The 21,100-nt window shown below is 34.6% G+C and overlaps 1 long non-coding RNA gene across 2 annotated transcripts in view; it reads left to right on the forward strand.

Annotated features, from left to right (window-relative positions):
• The window catches only part of LOC139363376 (uncharacterized), a 321,840-nt gene that overhangs the window by 63,456 nt on the left and 237,284 nt on the right, over positions 1–21,100 (forward strand). The gene's annotated exons all lie outside the window — the stretch shown is intronic.

Raw genomic sequence — 21,100 nt, forward strand, 5'->3', positions numbered from 1 at the left:
ATGGTGCTGGTATAAAAGTAGACACATAGATAAATGGAGTACAATAGAGAACCAGAAATGAGGCCACACATCTATAGTCAATTGATCTTTGACAAATTCAACACAAATATGCAGTAGGGAAAGGACACGTCTCCCTACATTTTTGCTTCTGCATTATTCCACTGTATCATCTGTTTTATCCGCTTGAGGAAACAGCCATTCTTTGATCCTTCATACTTTTCTAAATCTATTATAGTCTCATATCTCATAAAACAAATAACCTTTCCTTCTATCTGAGGAAAATCTTATTTCTTGTTTCTCCAAGAGCTTCTTCCATCAGTTATCTCATCTATTCTCTTACAATATCTCTCCATGAACTTAACTGTTTGTCAATAAACATTATCAAGTCTTTCTCATTACCCTTTCTGTCAAAATATTGTTATACATTCCTTCTCATTATTAGCCAAGTTTCATAGAAGCTCAGTTTTATACTGTGAGTTTACTTGGCCTTCACCCATGTCTCCTTCTACATCAGTCCAGCTCATGTCTTCTCCTGCCACTATTTATTAATTCTTCCTGGTCAACCTCACCAATTTCTTTCCAGTTGCAAAATCTAATGGGTAAATTTCAGTCCCCTTATTTTGGTGAAGTTCTTTGATGTGTTTGACTCTGTTCATACCTACTTTAAATAATTTTTTTTTCTATCTTTGATCTTTATTCACCGGGTTTCTTTTTACTTTTCTGATCATCTGTTCTTATCAACCTTTGTATAAATTAAATATGTTTTTATTCGGACTTCATGGTTTTCTGTTTGATCCTGCCCCAGTGCTTTTCTCTCTGAATACTAATCTTGGTGATTCTTTCGACTGCATTTATTTTAACTCTTAAAGGTTTTCAAATGTCTCTATTTTTGACTTTGTCTTCAATTTTCAGACACTTATACACAAATTTCTTTTGCATAGACCACGTTGCAGAGTTCAGAATCCATAACTTTCTTAGATTGCTACTAATAATGTGTTACAGATCTTTTAGTGGTATAACTATTTATACAAAACATAAACTAGAATGCTAAACCATGAAATCTCATATTCTTTTTCCGTATCCATAGCATAATATATTCTGACAGAAATGTTTTCTGAATATTTCTTTTAATGTTTAATGTTTTTCACTTCATTTCTATTTCTACTGCTTTTGTTCAGATCTCATCATATCTCTTTCAGAACAATTTATTTGCCACTATGTAGAGTTAAACCAAATTTTCACAAGAAGAAAGTTTGAGTTTATTTTTTTAAACTGAAAATCAATCTTTGTTAAGGGTTACATGTTTGTTTTCCCCAAAAGCACATATATTAATATTTAACCCCTAATTATATGGTATTAGAAAGTCAAATATTTGAGAGATAACTGAGTCATGAGGGTGGGGCCTCATGATGGGATTATTGCCCTTATAAATAGAGATATAACCTTGCCTCTTGTTTTGCTCTCATATAGAGATATATAAGAAGGTATTAGAGGGGTGTATAAGCCAGAAAGCAAGCCCTCACCAAACACCAGACCTGTCATTCCCTTAATTTTTTATTTCCCAGCCTCCAAAACTCTGAGACAATGTTAATTTTGTTATAACAGCCTAAACTGACTAATATAATGCATGTACAACCTGACCCCTATTTCTCTTTGTGTGTACATTTACCCTGATTTCTGCTCCAGTAATACTGAAATTTATGCTGTTCATTTACATACCACTTTTTATCCACTGTGTCTTTACTTGTGACTTTCTCTTCCTGGAATGGTCTCCCTTACTTCATTTATCTTGCCAACTTTCATTCTTCATTACTTATTTCAAGTAACATTCCCTTCATCAAACCTTCCCTGAAAGCTCAGATCGTTGTAAGTGCTCTGTCAATCTCACTTAAAAATTTCTATTTATCTATCTCCCACTCCTTCTAGTAGTTGTCTTACCTTTCTGGCAAAACTATGCCATTCCTACAACAATTGACTATCTCAGAATATAGCATAGCACCTGAAACTGTATGAACTAGAAATCATACTAAGTCAACTGAATAGGACTACTTTTGCAGGGTCTTTCTGTTAGTAAAGCTGTACCTATCAATAGCCAATGATGTAATTTCTGTTTATGATAATAGTTTATATTTCTTGAATATTCACTGTGTGACAAACATGCTTCTGAGATTTTTTATATTAATTGTTCCTTCAAAGTGATTATTATTTTTGTTTTTCTTATCCCTGTTTTCTCAGGTTGAGAACTAGGGCACAGAGAATTTGAGGTATTAATGATCACAAAATTAGTAAGAGGAGAAGATTGAGTTCAACACTTAAAAGTCTTGATCAAATGCAGTTGCTCTGAATCTCTACTCCTGTGTGGTGAATTTTCAACTTCAATTTTCTGAATGGAGATTAAAATAAAATATATTACTTTTATTTACTTAGAGGCCAAAGTTAGGTGAGTGATGGGTCTACATTTAGCTATGTATACCTATATGTCAATATTAATCTTAAAAAAATATAGCTATATCTCCACATACAGATAGAGTAATAGTGATCTTTAATTACCTACATTTGAAATACATAATACCAATAAATGAGTCTCAAAGAACAAGCACTGTGGCTGCAAAAGGTTATTCAGAGGCAACATCCCAGCAGAGACAGCAATCCAATAATGTCCTTACATTTTATTGTTGTTTAATGCATAAGCTATTATAAGATTGCACGAGGAGAAGCCGAGACAGTAGGATCCAAGAAAGGAAGGTTCAGTGACAAAAAATGGATAAAAAAGTAGGTCCAGGGAATTTAAAAGAAGGTGGTCTGAAAAGGCTCAGGCATAGAAGGTCAGGCTTATACTACACAGCACAGCACATGTGGGGATGCTCATTGGAATACCCTAGATCCCATATGATCTTTTCATTATGAGTGTTAATTATGGTTTTAAATCAATTTTATATGGGGTTTCCTTTTGAACTTTTAGGGAATTTTGGCAGTTCAAACTGAATTTCCTACCGGGAAGTAAAAATCATTTTCCATTTTTAGACAGACATCCTCTGTTACCTGATATACATAATAATTCAAGTTCATGGGGACCAAAAGAGAAGATACAGAGATCACTCACACTCAGCTTAGAAGTTTTGTTTTGTTAAACAAAGTAATACTCAAATATTTTTAGGTAACCTTTATGCTTGCTATTTTATTACAGTCATGGAGTCGAATATTGTCTATGAGTCCTATTCCCTAAATGGAACCCTGAAAAATTACCTATTGATAGAGAGGTCATAAAGCTCTACAAATAGCAAAAGTGGGCATTCTTTCAGGGGAGCTCTAAGCACATTGTAACCTCATTTGTCTGCCTTTGAACTAAAGATGTCTAGCAGAAGAGACCTGGGGAAGTGATATTGACAACACTTAAGTGCCACTCTCCAGGCCATGCAGCCTCTGAGGTGCTTTCACTTGTCTCTCCTACACAGTACATTTGAAACCAAAAAACAAGAGAAGCCCTTCCTTAGCAATGTTTGGATGTTGGTGTTTAAGAAAAGCCAACTTTAGCTTATTTAGGTTTACTCTGTAAAATGTGAAGCTCATAAGGTCTTAATACTCATTTTCTTCATTTAAAAAATGTGTAGATTCTCAATTTGTTTCTCAATTCAAAAGTTTCTTTTACTGAAAATACTGAATAGAGTGAGACAACAATGCTACATGTTTTTGGCTTTTTTGGACGATGCTTTAACCTTTTAACTGCTGAATATAGAAACAATAAGTAGCCAGGAATGACCATCTTCAGCCATATTTAAATTCTAATCATCACTCATCTAGCAAGGGATTAGACAGAAAATGATATGAATGCCTGTTGCTGTGTTGCTTAGCACAACATTCTGTGCATGCTTTTAAAATACTGTAGATCACATTACAGATGTTATCTTCTTATCAAAACTTTCCCCAAGTAGCTTACTCTATGTGTTATAACTTTTGTTTCCTTGTTAAATGATTATTGAATATCTGCTATGTAATACATTGTAAAACTGGAGACTTTCTCATGAGTCCCCCTCCTATTTGGCTGAATATAGTTGGTTTTTTTTGGATTAAATAACACTAATAATGGTAACAGTGGTGACAAGCACAAACAGGCTGGTGCCTCTTTGTACACTTTGCCACTTGTCACCCAATAAGTGCTTTGATGTATATTTATATCAATCTGAGGTATATATTATAACATTACCCATATGAACACACTGAACCTTATAAAGGTTAAGTGTTTTGACAAAGTCACAAAGCTAATAAACCATGGAATCAAAATCCAAATTGAAGCTGTCTGATTGCAAGGCTGGATTTTTTTTTTTTTTTTTTGAGACGGAGTTTCACTGTGTCACCCAGGCTGGAGTCAAGTGGTGTGATCTTGGCTTGCTGCAACCTCTGCCTCCTGTGTTCAAGTGATTCTCCTGATTCTCCTACGTCAGCCTCCCGAGTAGCTGAGATTACAAGCACCCACGACCATGCCCAGCTAATTTTTATATTTTTAGTAGAGACAGGGTTTCACCATGTTGGTCAGGGTGGTCTTGAACTCCTGACCTCAAGTAATCCACCTGCCTTGGCCTTCTGAAGTTCTGGGATTATAGGCATGAGCCACCACACCCGACCATCTTTAACTCTTGTTAAAAATCCTTAGTATACATATGTAACAAACCTGAACTTTATGCACATGTACCCTAGAACTTAAAGTATAATAATAATAATAAAAAATAAAATAAAATAAAAGTTTTTACATTTTCAAAAATAAATAAATAAATAAAAATAAGAATCCTTAATTCTTGTAAAACTGTATCCATAAATCTAAACTCTTTATGCAGTTTGGTAAATTATGGTAAGGTAAATGCACCCACTTCACTTGATTCCATTATGTTTACCTCAGTTTTCTTCCACCTCTGCTCTAATGACATGAATATAACATGCACTCATTTTTTTTTAATTTCAAAATTTGTCATTGTCTGTGCTCAGAATGACTTCCTCCCCTTTGGCTTTCCTTTTCTTAAGCTTCATCTCTTTCAGGAAGCTTTAAATCTTCCAGGTTGTGATTAGTCTCAAAATCTCAGAACATTTAGTTTATGGTTGTGCAACAAAAGACTTCAAGAGAGAAAGAATATAGTTTAAACTTGCCAGACTCTGGGTTAAGGAGCCATTCAGACAAAGGAGTGGGAAGGCAGGCATCCAGCAGTGGGTATGCTATCCCCAGGCTGAACCTCCCTTTCTAGAACTCACTCAGCTCTACTCCATGGGGAAAAAGCAAGAGGATCAATTTGCTTTCTGTCAATCCTTCTGAAGAAGGATAACAAAAAGATCTACAAAAACAACCTTGGGCTACACTGAGATATTGTCTGGCCTGAATTATTTAACTGGTCAAGAATGTTTTTTATAGAGTCCAGAGTACAAAAGAGTAAAAGCAGCTGCTGTTTTACTGTCAAAGGAGGGGGAGCAGGAATATTACAGCTGCAGGTAAACTGGGCCTGAAGTAGTGAATCCCTAAGACAGCAGTGCAGGCACTGATACATAAGACAGCAATAGTGAGTCTTTAGCATAAGTGAGAATAACAGCTCTGGAGAAGCTTTGCCTTGGTGGCATCAGGGTCATACCAATGTGGCATTTATCCTTGGTAGTGCCAGTATCAGTGGTAGGAGGTCTCCAGCTACTCTGAAGCTGCTGGACTCTATCTAAGTACAATGGAAACTAAGAGACCTCGAGGATGTGAAAATTCTGAGTTTACCTTTCTCGGCCCCACAATTTTGGAGGTAGAATTTGAACTAAGCTAAGTCTAACTGCCACTATGCGATATTAGAAAATATTTATTGCTTTTTTTAAAACCTCAACTCTACCTTCAGACTGATGTAGTCTTATTGAGAACAAAATAAAACCTTCTACTGTTACTGATTAAGTTTATATGACTTTTGAATGTATTACTACCCCTTGACAAATTTTCTTGTAATTATAAACATATTTTATTTCTTTAATCAATAAATATTTATTGAAGTACTGCAATGCTAAGAACCAGGCAGACGTTGTTGACGTGTCTTCTGTATTTATGGAGCTTAAAGTGTAGAGAAGAATCAGAGTGAATAAATAAACAAACAAACAAATATATAAGTACAAGTTGTGATATGACAAATGAAGAAAATGGATAGAAGAAGGGGCGAGCAGTAATGATACAAGAAGTTCAGGGGGTATTTGGATAAGGAGATAAGGGAAGTGATATTTCGGCTGAGATTTGATGAATGAGAAGGCCACCAAAAACATGTACAGGGCTGAAGGGTGGTTGGAGAGCATTAAGCCCTTTAGGTGGTAGGATGAGGAATCTGGAGTAGCTGGAGCACACCAGACAAGAAGAAGAACTGAATGAGATGCAGATGGAAACTTAGGCAGGGGCTAGGTCATGGGGAGCCATGTAGGCCAAGATGGGGATATTAGATTCGGCTTGAAGAGGGGTGAAGGTCATGGACTGAAACCAGACTTGGTGAATAGAACCCAGCTTGTAACACTTACTAGATATTTGAACTTTAGAGAAGTTATTTATCTTTTCTGTACCTCAGATTTCTCACATGTAAATATGGGGATAATAAGCATCTAATTCATAGGTTTTCTTTGAAGAATATTTGAGTTAATGAATGTGAAGTGCTTAGATGAGTATCTTGTTCTGTGTGTGTGTGTGTGTGTTTGGGGAAGGGAGAGCTCAAGGGTTTTAATCAGGGAGATGATATGGCCAGAGTTCAGTTTTAAAGATATAATCCTTCCTGCCTGGTGGGAAATAGGAAAAGGAAAATTTGAAATGGAGAAGACAAATAAGACTGTTTTAGGGTTCTGATAAAGTACTTTGACATTCAATACTATTCACTAATTCTGCAATACCCTCTGTTTGTCCTGTCACTCTTCTATTTTTGAATGCCTTTACTTTGCTTGACTATTTAGTATGAAAGTCATCTGTTAGTGGCACAAATTATCTTGAGTGGCTATATCATCCCTCAGAGAACAGTTGCAAAGTCTGTTGTTTCTTTTACTTGTAAAAATATTGGGAATCAAATTGTTTTTAGCCATAGGCAGAAAACTGAAACTGGACCCCTTCCTTACACCTTATACAAAAATTAACTCAAGATGGTGTAAAGACTTAAAAGTAAGAACTACAACCATAAAAACCCTAGAAGAAAACCTAGGCAATACCATTCAGGACATAGGCATGGGCAGAGACTTCATGATCAAAATACGAAAAGCAATGGCAACTAAAGCCAAAATTGACAAAAGGGATCTAATTAAAGTAAAGAGCTTCTGCACAGCAAAAGAAACTATTATCAAAGTGAACAGGCAGCCTACAGAATGGTAGAAAATGTTTGTAATCTATCCATCTGACAGAGGGATAATATCCAGAATCTACAAGGAACTTAAACAAATTTTCAAGAAAAAAAACAACCCCATCAAAAAGTGGGAGAAGGATATGAATAGACACTTCTCAAAAGAAGACATTTATGTGGCCAACGAACATATAAAAAAAAGTTTATCATCCCTGACCCTTAGAGAAATGCAAATCAAAACCACAATGAGATACCATCTCACACCATTAGGATAGTGATCATTAAAAAGTTAGGAAACAGCAATGCTGGAGAGAATGTGGAGAAATAGGAATGCTTTTACACTGTTGATGGGAGTATAAATTATTTCAACTATTGTGGATTGTGGAAGACAGTGTGGTGATTCCTTAAGGATATAGAACCAGAAATACCATTTGGCCCAGCAATCCTATTACTGGGAATATACCCAAATGATATACATCATTCTACTATAAAGACACATGCACACATATGTTTACTGCAGCACTATTCACAATAGCAAAGACTTGCAACCAACCCAAATGTCCATCAATGATAGACTGAATAAAGAAAATGTGGCACATAAACACCATGGAATACTATGCAGTTATTTAAAAAAAGGATGGGTGCATGTCCTTTGTAGGGATATGGATGAAGCTAGAAACCATCATTCTCAGCAAACTAACACAGGAACAGAAAACCAAACACCGCATGTTCTCACTCATAATTGGGAGTTGAACAAAGAGAACACATGGACACAAGGAGGGAAAAATCACACACCAGGGCCTGTCAGGGGGTGTGGGGCTAGGGGAAAAATAGCATTAGGAGAAATACCTAATGTTGATGCCAGGTGGATGGGTGCAGCAAACCACCATGGAACGTGTGTACCTATGTAACATACCTGCACGTTCTGCCCATGTACCCCAGAACTTAAAGTATAATAAACAATTGTTTCTCATTAATTCATTTATTCAACAGACATTTATTAAAAGCTAATTATGTGTTAGAGATTGTCCTAGGGGTTTAAAATATATAAAGAAGCAAATTATATTCTGTTTTCTGAAATTTATATGTTACTGGGTAAGGCAAAGTAGTTACATGACATAGTTGAAAATTCTATACCTGAGAAATAGTTACTCAAAAATATAAAATAAGGATGAATTCCATCACAATCTTTTTTTTATATCTGTCCAAGGCAACCTTAGGGTTCCTCTTAACTTGACTATGCTTCAAAAGCATTTCTTTCTGACTCTAGGCCCTGACGTCCCTTTTCCTTGAGCATTTGCTTTAGAAAACTTGTAACTGTAAATTATTTATCTGCCTCTTTGAGAGTAAATCTTAAAAGCCTTTTGCCAGTTTTATGACCTAGGAATACGACCTGAAAGTCATCCCTTTGAAATCTTCAAGGAAGATTGTGCCCTATTTCCCAGTTTCTGAAGGAGGGTAAGCATCTAATTTCTGGTGGCACCTATTAGCTGGCACAGATACCCTAATCACAGAGAAAAACATTTGCAAACTCAGGAATAACTCAACGCACTCCACACATTCCACTGGTCCCCCCTCAAAATCCTCTAGTCTTTCTCACTATTCACCCCAGAAATTAAAAACCTTTCTTCCTTTAATTTTAGGAGAACTGAGTTAAACTATATTCTGCTGTCTCTCCTGTGTTTAAATAGCCTAAAGTCTTCCTTAACACTTTAATTTTGCCTTCGTTAACACTCTAATTTGGGGGCAATGTTTGCTTTGGCATGGGTATATGAAGCTATAGCGCAGTTTACCGATAGTTAATAAAATGCAATTTTGTTGTGGAGTTTAACATAATCTAAAGAGAAGGAAAAAGTGAGTGTGTGTGAGCATGTGGGTGTGTGGCTGTGTAAAATATGTTTTCAAAAACAGCATCAATGTAATCAAAAATTAATATCTAAAATTTTTGGAGAAACAGTCAAAGTTCAGAAGTCTTTATTGTTTTTAGTAAGATAAAAAATGTTCCAAGAATCATTAAAAACTAAATTTAAAATATCTGAAAAAATGAAAACCAAGAGATATTGATCTTAAAAGAGAAGTGCCTTGACAGTATATTCATACATGCAACTTATGAGTACGACTTTAAAAGATTTATGTCTTTAAATGTCAACGTACACCAAAGCATATTGGAAGTGCAGTACATAAATTATGTTAGTCTGGGCATAAGGTATCTCTAAGTAATGAAGTAATTTTAAATCAATGCATTTGTCCAACAAGTAGTCAGTAGTCAATGGGGAAATTTAATTGTGAAATTCATGCTTATTATTTTAACTTAACATGAATTCTATCAACTAGTTTGAGCCAAATTACCATATATATTATACGTATTCAGGTGGTAGATAAAAATTACATTAATTTGGGTTTTGAGAGAGACTTGCAAGCTTTAACATTTTAAGATCAAGAAATGAAGGAATGCATAATTGTAACATATAGTCTAAGTGATAATGAGTTAATGAGTCTCAGTGCCTTACAAAAAAGGATCTAAGCCTTCAAATAGTATTCCTCACCTTGGACATGCAAGCAGTTGGAATTTAGCTGGTACTAGCTAAAGAAACGAAAATATACACAAACAAGTCAGGAGCCAGAGTTTTTCCTTTTAAGTTAAGTGAGATGACTTGGCAGCTGACATCAGTGATTTAATATCTAACAAACATTTCAGTAGCCCCGATGATTTATCCTATATATCACTGAAGAGTAGAAAAATAAATGTACATCACATCTGCATGACAGTGATAAACACAATTCAATTTCTGAATCTATGACAAGAGCAGAAAAACCTACTTAAAAGTAAATTTAGGCATATATTTAGGCTATTCTGCCTGTAAATATCATGTGTTAATTTACCTTTGTTCAGAGAACCTTTTGAATTAAATTGTAATGGAAACAACTTGTGCAAATATTTCTACCTTAAATAATTTGTGTTCTGATGTTTAAACAGTATTTACTATACCATCAGATTATCCATTAAAGAAAAGAAAATATTCATGATATCATTAAAAATCACCAAAATATACTAAAAGCAAGTTTTAACTGAACTTTTCCTGATAAGCTAAAATTAAATATAAATATACATACATTGATGGGAAAACTGAAAGAACTTAGCAATGGTATTCTGTTATCCCTATTACCTTTCTCAAGGCTGTTATTTTGCAAGATTTTGGCAAATTCATTGCATGTTTCGTTAAAATTAAAATGTACTAAGAAGTCCAATAATAAAGATCCCCCTATGCACATATATACATATCTGGCTACGAGAAAAACTTTTCCATAATTAATTAGTTGCACACAAGTTAAACTTTGTTGCCTGCTATGCACATATATACATATCTGGCTACGAGAAAAACTTTTCTATAATTAATTAGTTGCACACAAATTAAGCTTTGTTAATCTAAGGTCTGCTGTAGCTTTAATGTAGGCAAAGAAAGAAAGACAGATTTGGAGTATGAAGAATTGCTTGGGATGCATGTGCCTCAGTAGGAGAATGCATAACTAGGAACAACCTGAAGGCTGACACAAGGACAATGGGGAGATGGCTTGGGATGATAAAAATAATCACAAAAGGGGATGAAGGATGAGTTCACAGATAAACAGGACTCGCTTAAGACGCTTAATCATTTTCTCAATATCATTGTCTAATTAAATAATTTTTAACTTTTCTGTTTATGTTTGTTTGGTAGAGAATCTATAGTTTGTCAAAAAGATTACACAACTAGCTGTGTAATTCATACATCCCTGACACAATAGGAAAATATAAACTTCATAATTTTTAATACAAAGGATAGAAGTTGTCTCTATTTTTGGTAGAAAGAAGTATTCAAAGTAAAAGTTAAAAAGTTTCCTCAGGATCTTGTGAATATGGTTTGTATTTGCATGGCTGGGAAATCCCAAATAAATGCATTCTGGCTAGAGTCCAAAGGAACCTAAAATTGTATTTAACACATATTTCTCATTAATAAAAAAACAAAAAAAAATAAACAAAACAAAAAAACAAACAAAAACTGTTCCAATGAAAATACACAGATATCTCTAATTATTTTCTTTTTCTTTCTATATTAATACATAAACATACTTTATTTTTTTTTTATTTTTTTGAGACAGAGTCTCACTCTGTCGCCCAGGCTGGAGTGCAGTGGCATGATCTTGGCTCACTGCAACTTCTACCTCCCAGGTTCAAGTGATTCTCCTGCCTCAGCCTCCCCAGTAGCTGGGACTACAGGCATGCACCACCACACCCAGCTACTTTTTATGTTTTTAGGAGAGATGGGGTTTCACCATGTGGACCAGACTGGTGTTGAACTCCTGACCTCAGGTGGTCTACCTGCCTCGACCTCCCAAAGTGCTGGGATTACAGGCGTTAGCCACTGTGCCTGGTCTAAAAATACTTATAATAGAGTAATTACTCCATTATTACTGGAGTAATGAGCTTTAACTGTTGATGGCTATTATGAACACCAAGATGTCTGTGATTCAATGCTTTACAGTATAATGCGACTGAATAAAACAAAATTTTTCAATGATTTTCAGAAATAAGGTATTTTTATGAATTAATATAATGTTTAATTTACCTTTATCATTTTTGTAGAAACATACTTTGATCAATATTTAATGCAGAGCATTTATTTTGTACATGCAGTCTTAGTTTACTTATAGAAAGTGTCACACATAACATACATTAAAGTATTATCTCAGTGAAGTAAATTTTATTAAGTACAACTTTCTCTTAGTCATCATTACCTGAATGAAAAACGTGATCTCCTCAGTGAAGTCATTCTCAATACTTGAGAATCTGGGCTAGTTAAGATCAAATATTTAACATCATTGACTTGAATACTCACTTTTCAAAGTTTAGGTCTAGAATGACTACTTAGCTTTTAGTGAATTAAGTTTAATAAAGTTCAGAAGGATTTTATTATATAAAAGGCAGTAAACTACTTAAGACAAACACAACTCACTGATATTATCTAGGAAATTGAAACAATTAGTTGAAATAGTAAGAAAAGTGAGTAAGAAAAATGGAAAAAAAAATAACAAAAGTCCTGTTTGCCAATGAAAGTAGAAGATACTGAAAGGCTTAAGTAAAATGACAGTAAATAAAATAAAATCTTTTTTTCATAGAAATATGGGGAAATTTATAATCTATGAACAATTAAAAATGTAGTAAAAAGTAAAGCAGGAGACAGGAGCAGTTGCTTCAAGTACAGGCTATAGTAAGAGATATTTCATGGTAGCAAATGGTTAATTAAATGTAGTTTAATAATGGCTAATATTCAGCTTTGAGTTGCTGTTTATACAGTACAATACTCTCAGTTTTCATCATTTTCCTTAAATCACCAGTAAAATATTCCACAAATACCACAGTGTCATTTTAATGGTATTTTGAAAAGTCAGGAGTTGGGGTAACATCTATTACTGATCAATATTGTCTGGAAATGTAACACCAATAGGAGTCAAGAGCAAAGATGCAGAACTTGGTGGAAGTAAAAGGCTGGAGATTACAGAAGAAAGGCATAAGGAATCATAGTAGCCTCACTCCCAACAATCCGAGAATAAATTATAGAATATACTTGTTCTCTCAATATATGAGGGTTCATGTTGTCTTAATATACTATTAAAGAAGAGGGATATCATCTTATAACAGTCAGAATGGCTATTATTACAAAGTCAAAAAACATAGATACTGGCGAGATGACAGTGAAAAAGGAACACTTATACACTGTTGGTGGGAGTGTAAATTAATTCAACCATTTTGGACGACAGTGTGGTGATTCCTTAAAGACATAAAGACAAAAATACCATTTGACCCAGCAATCCCATTGCTGGCTATATACCCAAAGGAATATAAATCATGCTGTCATAAAGATACGTAAACACATATGTTTTGTATCATTAGTCACAATAGCAAAGACATGGAATCAACCTATATGTCCATCTGTATAAAGAAAATGTGGTACGTATATACAATGGAATACCATTCAGCCATAAAAAAGATCAAGATCATGTCCTTTGTAGGGATAAGGATGATCTGGAGGCCATTATCCTTAGCAAACTAATGTAGTAACAGAAAACCAAATTCCACATGTTCTCATGTGTAAGTACAAGCTAAATGATGAGAATATGTGGACATATAGAGGGGAACAACACACACTGGGGTTGATCAGTGGTTTGAGGGTGGGAGGAGGGAGAGGATTAAGAAAAGTAACTAATGGGTACTAGGGTTAATATCTGGGTGATGAAATAATCTGTAAAACAAACTCCACGACACAAGGTTACCTATGTAACAAACCTGCATTTGTATGCCTGAACTTAATGTAAAAGTTAAATTTAAAATAATAATAATAATAAAACAAAAAAGAAGGTGGTTATAGCAATAATTTGAAGAAACTTAGTACCCAGAGGCAACTGACATTTTGTTTCCAATTACATATATGTAATGTATTATACTAAGATTAGTGACTGTTAGATATCTAGTTCTAAAAATAATACAGTTTTATCTTTGTTGAAGTTTAATCATTATGACTACTAGCTATAGCTATTCTTGTGTATAAGTAAAGAGTAATAGAAAACCAAGTATCTTTCAAAAGTTATCTTAACAAAAAGCATGAAAAGTATTAAACTTGGAAACTATTTCATAGAAGTGTGTGTGTGTGTGTATGTGTGTGTGTGTAAATTCCAGTGAAATTTCACAGGGACCTTTCAAATATAGTGTATTTTTAAAAGCCTTTATCAAATGATTTCACTTGAAAAGTTCATTCATCTGTCTGCTTAATACCCATTCTTATACAAATATCTGTATTGCATCCTGTGTGGAAATTTTCTTAACCTTTTTTTACTATTCTCATAGGTAAGCAATTGATTCACAATTTCAAATAAAAAAATGTAAACAACCCTGATTTTGGCATTTGTTTTTGAAATAAAAAGCTAAATCCAAATTTATACATGAATAAAACAGCAGTAAATTCTAAATCAGCAAAAAAAAAATTATTTATGATTTATATTATTTGTATGTACCCCCAAGTAATACAGAGGTTGTTAGAAAATTAGTTTTTGTTGTTGCAATTGCCTAATACTTATTTTTGTGCCCAAAGCAAAATATTAATGTAACAATGTTTAAATGAATAATTCTTATTTTCAATGTCAGAATCACCTTAAGCATTGCACATCATGTGTTTTCAAAAATATGGATAACACTACATACTTTGCCTAAATACAATAAAATATATTCTTAATATTTTGTAGGACATGCATACAGTCAATTAACTTCTTTATAAAAATGATACTGGAATTTGAGTGTGAAATTCTGTAGTGGAATATACTAGTAATAAAAAATAGGGTGCAATTTGCAACTACTAAAACTTGATCAATAAATTTTTTTAGACTGTGTTTATTAAAACTTCAAATTTGGCTCAATTTTAATTTAAATCATTGCAATAATTAGTAATCTCTAACTCTCTTTTAGTAAGTAAAATAGTTGCTTTTCTTGGCAACGTGGAAACTTCAGTAAAGGTTTATTAGATATGTAACTCTGACATTCAGTTTCTCTGAAAGGATGCTCAGGTTAAGATGTCACAACCTTTTTACTGAAAATGCCAAAAGTGTACACTTATTAAAACAGCCTTCAATTTCCCACATGAAGATAATAAAACTTATGTTCTCTAAAGTTTACCCATTTATTTGACAGGCAATTAATTTTTAGATGAATTTTATTTACCTCTAAACCACAATGTAAATGCATGTTTATTGTTGGTGTATGTATTAGTCTGTTCTCACACTTTTGTAAAGAAATGTCCAAGACTGGTGGTAAAGGAAAGAGGTTTAATTGACAGTTTCACATGGCTGGGAAGGCCTCAGGAAACATACAATCATGGCAGAAGGGGAAGCAGGCATATCTTACGTGGTCGCTGGAGGGAGAGAGAGATAAAAAGTGAGAGAGAAAGAGTGTTTGAAGGAGGAACTGTCAAACTCATGAAACCATCAGATCTGGTGAGAACTCACTATCACAAGAACAGCATGGGGGAAACCGCACCCATGATCCAATCACCTCCCACCAGGTTCCTCCCTCTACACTTGGGCATTTTGAGGATGACAATTCTAGATGAGATTGGTGTAGAGACACAGAACCAAACCGTATCAGTGTAACTAATCGCAATTTTAATAGTGTGTATGTGAATCTGATAAATATAGGCTATACAACTATACAACATGTTACTATAATGAATATTGTAGGCAATTTTAACACAATGATAAATTATTTGTCTACCTACACATATCTAAAAATGAAAAAGTACACTGAAAATATTGCATAAAAGATAAAATACGGTACACTTGTATAGGGCACTTACCATAAACTGCACTCACAGGACTGGCAGTTGCTCTGGGTGAATCAGTGAATGAGTGGTGAGTGAATGTGAAGGCCTAGGACATTATTGTATGCTACTGTAGACTTTATAAACACTGTATACTTATACTACAGTAAATTTAAAAGATTTTTTTAAATAATAAATTAACCTCAACTTACTGTAACTTTTTAGTTTATAAACTTTTAAATTCTTTTTTAACTTTTTGACTCTGGTAAAAACACTTAGCTTAAAACAAACACATTGTACAGCTATACAAAAATGTATTATTTCTCCATATACTTATTCTATATGTTTTTCTCTAATTTTAATTTTTAATATATTTTTACTTTTTAAAGTTTTGTTTAAAACTAAGACAGAAACACACACATTAGTCTAGGCTTACACAGAATCAAAATCACCAAGATACCACTAGGTAATTTGAATTTTTTAGCTCCATTATAAACTTATGAGATCACCATTGTATATGCAGTTTATTGTTGACCAAAATTTTATTATGTGGTGCATAACTGTACTTACTTTGTAAAGTTGCTATTGTCAAAATACAGTTGTATATTATGTGAAAATGCTAACATCAAGCATGACAAAAATCAGGTACTCAAAAATATTCATTTTATTTGTCTTCTTTCTCTTTCTTTTCTCTTGACCATTTTGATTATTGTTTTTCTTTTTAATACACTTTAAATTTTTCAAATATTTCTGATATTAATGAGTAGTTTAATTAGTCACAGCCTTTTTATTGAAATTATTCTCCTTAATGCCATGATTATTAATATATGGATAATGAATCATTGTCTTCAAATGTTGAAGTCAGTAATTCTAAATCTAGATCTTGAAAATGTAACATTTAACTAATTAAAAAGGAGGGTGCTTTGCAGTTGTATTAGTTTGTTTTCATGCTGCTGATAAAGACATGCCTGAGACTGGGCAATTTACAAAACAAAGAGTTTTAATAGGTTTACAGTTCTACATGGCTAGGGAAGAATCACAATCATGATGCAAGGTAAAAGGCACATCTCACATGGTGTCAAACAAGAGAAGAGAGCTTCTGCAGGGAGACTCCCCTTTTTAAAACCATCAAATCTTATAAGACTTATTCACTATTACAAGAACAGTGTGAAAAAGACCTGCCCCCATGATTCAATTACCTCCCACCATGTTCCTCCCACAACATAGGAATTCAAGATTAGATTTGGGTGGGGACACAGCCAAACCATATCATTGCCCCTCAGGCTCATCCCAAATGTCATGTCCTCACATTTCAAAACAAATCATTCCTTCCCAACAGTCCTCCAAAATCTTAACTCATTTCAGTATTAATTCAAAAGTCCACAGTCCACAGTTTCACCTGAAACAATGCTAGTCCCTGCTGCCTATGAGCCTGAAAAATCAAAAGCAAGTTAGATACTTCCTAGATTCAGTGGTGGTACAGGCATCGGGTATATACGGACATTCCAAATGGGAGAAATTGGCCAAAAAAGGGGCTGCAGGCCCCATACAAGTCTGAAATCCAGCAGTGCAGTTAAATCCTAGAGCTCTAAAATGATCTTCTTTGACACCATGTCTCATGTCCAGGTCACACTCATGTCCAGGTCACTCCCACAGCCTTGGGCAGCTTCACCCTTGTGGCTTTTGCAGGGTATGTCTCCTCTCTCAGCTGCTTTCATGGGTTGGCATTGACTGACTAACTTTTTCAGGCACACCATGGAAGCTGTGAGTGGATCTACCATTCTGGGGTCTGGAGAATGGTGGCCCTCTTCTCACAACTCCACTAGGCAGTGCCCCAATAGGGACTCTGTGTAGGGGCCTCACTTTCATCTGCCAAAGGCAGGACTGTAATCTCAAGACCCTCATGTCAGAAGGCATCCTGCCCCATACTCTGAAAGAATGAATGCTACACAGAGAGACAAAGAAGAATCTGAACAGACAGACCTTCCTGGGTTTCTCCACGTGGTCTATTAGTGTTAGATCACACCTCTTTTTTCCAGTCACATTTGTATGTGGTTGTCGATCATGCTTATGTGATGAAGCTTCCATAAAACTCCCAAACCTGGGTTTGGAGAGTTTCTGGACAGCTGAACATGAGGCAATTTCTGGAGGGTGGTACACTGAGTGAGGGCATGAAAGATCTTCACTGATTTCCTGATACCTTACCCTATGCATTTCTTTATCTGTAACCTTTTAATATCCTTCATAATAAACTGATAAACATAAATGTTTCCCTGAGTTCTGTCAGCCATTGTAGCAAATTAATTGAAGCTGAAGAGAGGGTTGTGGGAACCCCAACTGGAAGCTTATTGGTCAGAAGATCTGGAGGCCCAGACTTGTTACTGGTGTCTGAAGTGGGGTGGAGGGTGTGGGGCAGTTTTGTGAAACTGAACTCTCAACCTGTGGGATCTGTTGCTGTCTTTAGGTTTATAATGTCAGAATTGAATTGGAGGTCATCCAGTTAGTGTCCACTGCAGAATTGATTGCTTGGTGGTGAAGAGAAACCTCTATACATCTGGTCACAAAAGTCTTCTGTGTTGACTGTTACAATCAAGTGAGAGAACAGAATAAAACTCTTTTGAGTATATTTGTTATGCTCAGTGTGTGTGTGCATGTGTGTGTGTGTATATATATATATCACATATATAAAACATATCTATCTATATGGTACCATAGTATATATTTACATGTGTGTGTGTGTATATATATCTTACATATATAAAACATTATCTGTATGGTACCGTACTATATATGTACGTGTATGTGTGTATATATATTATATATATATATACAGAGAGAGAGAGAGAGAGAGAGAGCGCTCCTACTATGAGTTCTGTTTCTCTAGAGAACCCTGGCTAATACAATGATGGTTTTGGCAGTTTTAAAAAGTATTTATCAAGTTATAATTTACATCCAGAAAAATATATCATCTTTAGTGTATAGTACACTAGTTTTGATAAACACATATAGTTGCATAAACACCACTTAATCTAGATATAGAGCATTTCTAAGACCTCGAAAAGTTTCCCTCATCTGTTGGTAGTTAACCCCTCTGTTTTCTGTTTCTACAGTTTTGTCTTTTCCAGAATGTGATATAAATTGGTCAGTTTTACTTAAGAATAATATAGTATGTGAAGATGAGTGGAAAATAAAACTGAAACAAGATTTGAGGCCAGATAATGAAGTAGCTCCGTTAAGGAATCTAGAAGTGGATTCCTACCTTGTCTTGGAAGTGATATAGTTTAATAGCAAGTGTACAGATTTTGAAGCCTACAGTTTCTGAGAATGAATCAAAAGTTTTGTGGTCTTTACACATTCTGCTTAATTTTCCTGACATTCATTTGAGCAATGGGAGAAAATACCCACTTCATTAGATTCCATTTGTATAAAAATATGACAGTATTTGCATATTATTTAATACAACAAAAAGTATTGCTAGGGTCTGAATATTTATACCCAACCCCCCACCAAAAAAAAAAATGTATATTTTGAGATTCTAACCCCCAAGATATTGGTATTAAGAGGTAGAGTTCTGGGGAGGTAATTAGATCATAGGACAGAGTCCTCATGAATAGGGTTAGTGGCCTTATAAGAGGCTAAAGAGACTAGAGTTCTCCACTTCCACCATGTATGGATATGACAAAAAGGCACTTTCTTTGAACCAGGAAAGGAGCCATCACCAGACACTATATCTGCTGGAGCCCTAGACACTGTATCTACTGGAGCCCTGATCTTGGACTTCTCTATCTCCAGAACTGCAAGAAATAAATTTCTGTTGTTTATAAGCTACCCAGTATATGGTACTTTGTTATAGCACCTTGAACAAACTAACAAGTAGTGAGCATGTGATTAAGTTATACCACAACTAGTATTAGTTTGCACAGGCCAATAGAAGTTTTTGATGTGGGAAACTCTGACCTCATCAGAGGTGTTTTTGTTTTTGTTTTTGTTTTTTTAATGTGGAATTTATTTGAAGTTCAGGTACTGGAAAAATTACCAGTTCAGAAAAAAACTCCCCAATAGGTAGCATTGATCAAATGACCTTCTTGGTCATTTTTATGCCTACAGTCATGCAAGAAGAGGACTGAAATCAGGGACATGATGAGAGCCTGTGAGTAGGTACTTAGAAAATAAATGAAGAATTGATATTTTTAATAAAGATAAAAGTGTTCATTAGAGGCTGGATGTGCTGACTCATGCCTGTAGTCCCAACATTTGGATGGTCAAGGCAGGAGGATCACTTGAGCCCACGGATTTGAGACCACCCTGGGCAACATGGCAAAACCTTATCTCTACTAAAAATTAAGAAAAAAAAAAATAGGTGTTCATTAGAGCCATGTAAAATTTGAAATTACAAGCCTAGATTTTCACAAACATAAATAGGTTGATGAGAGAGAGAGAGACTGGGCAGAACTGAGGGCCAAGTCAGTACCATCCATTGTCAATCCACTACACTTTGTAGTCAGGAGCGCAGGGCTGGATCAGTGAAAGAAAGACAAAAGAGTAACAGAGTGTGGTATCATAGCAGCCACACAAACCAAAATTTTCAGGGAAGAGGCCAGAGTCAAAAGATTTAAACAGGCAAAAGGAAGACAGAATGAACAGAGTCAGAAAGAAAAATCCCATTTATTATATTGGGTGCTTTCAGAAATGTTTTAGAGTCTTCTCTTTACAACCAATCTGAGAAGTAAAAATCTGAGATTCATATAATTTTAATGGGTCGACAAAGGTCATACAACTAGTAAAAGATAGAACTGAAATTTAATCCTAGATGTTAGAAAAAGAATGATGAGGCCTTTTGAAGTAGTAATAAGGAGGTTACTGGTCACCATCAAGAAAGTTATTTTAGGGGGATTGTGGAAGCATAAGAGAAAATTGAAAGAGATTTAAAAGTAAGCAGATAATGAGAAAAAGGGGAACTAGTCTTTCAAGTTTTCAGAAAAAGGAGACAAAGATAACTAACTCAAGGGATTAACAGTGTCAAGAGGGAGATCCCCAGGGATGGAAGGAATTAAAATTGCTAGTAGGCAGGTTGCAGGGAATAAAGTTTCAAGAGCTGTAAAACATAAATCTCTGCAATGAGTTGCTCTGAGAATTGAGATAGTTATACTTAAATATTTTTAGTACATGAAATGAGAGAATGGTCTATTGTTTTAGTTTTTTACAGTGCTCATTGTTATTTACAGTATTTTATTTATTTTGAGAAATTGAACTTTTTCTGATAACAAAAATATTCTTTATTTTGGAGAATGTTTGTGGAAAGTTTAGGTAAAGGTTCCACTGAAGAATGTTGATGTTTGAAACACTCAAGAAATAAATGGGATCCCTAATTTTTAAATGGCTAATTTTGTTGTGTGTAGAGTCACGTTCTTGAATTCCCCTTATGTGCATCTTTGGTAAATG

Source organism: Macaca nemestrina, chromosome 5, assembly GCF_043159975.1.
Source record: "Macaca nemestrina isolate mMacNem1 chromosome 5, mMacNem.hap1, whole genome shotgun sequence".
NCBI lineage: Eukaryota > Metazoa > Chordata > Mammalia > Primates > Cercopithecidae > Macaca > Macaca nemestrina.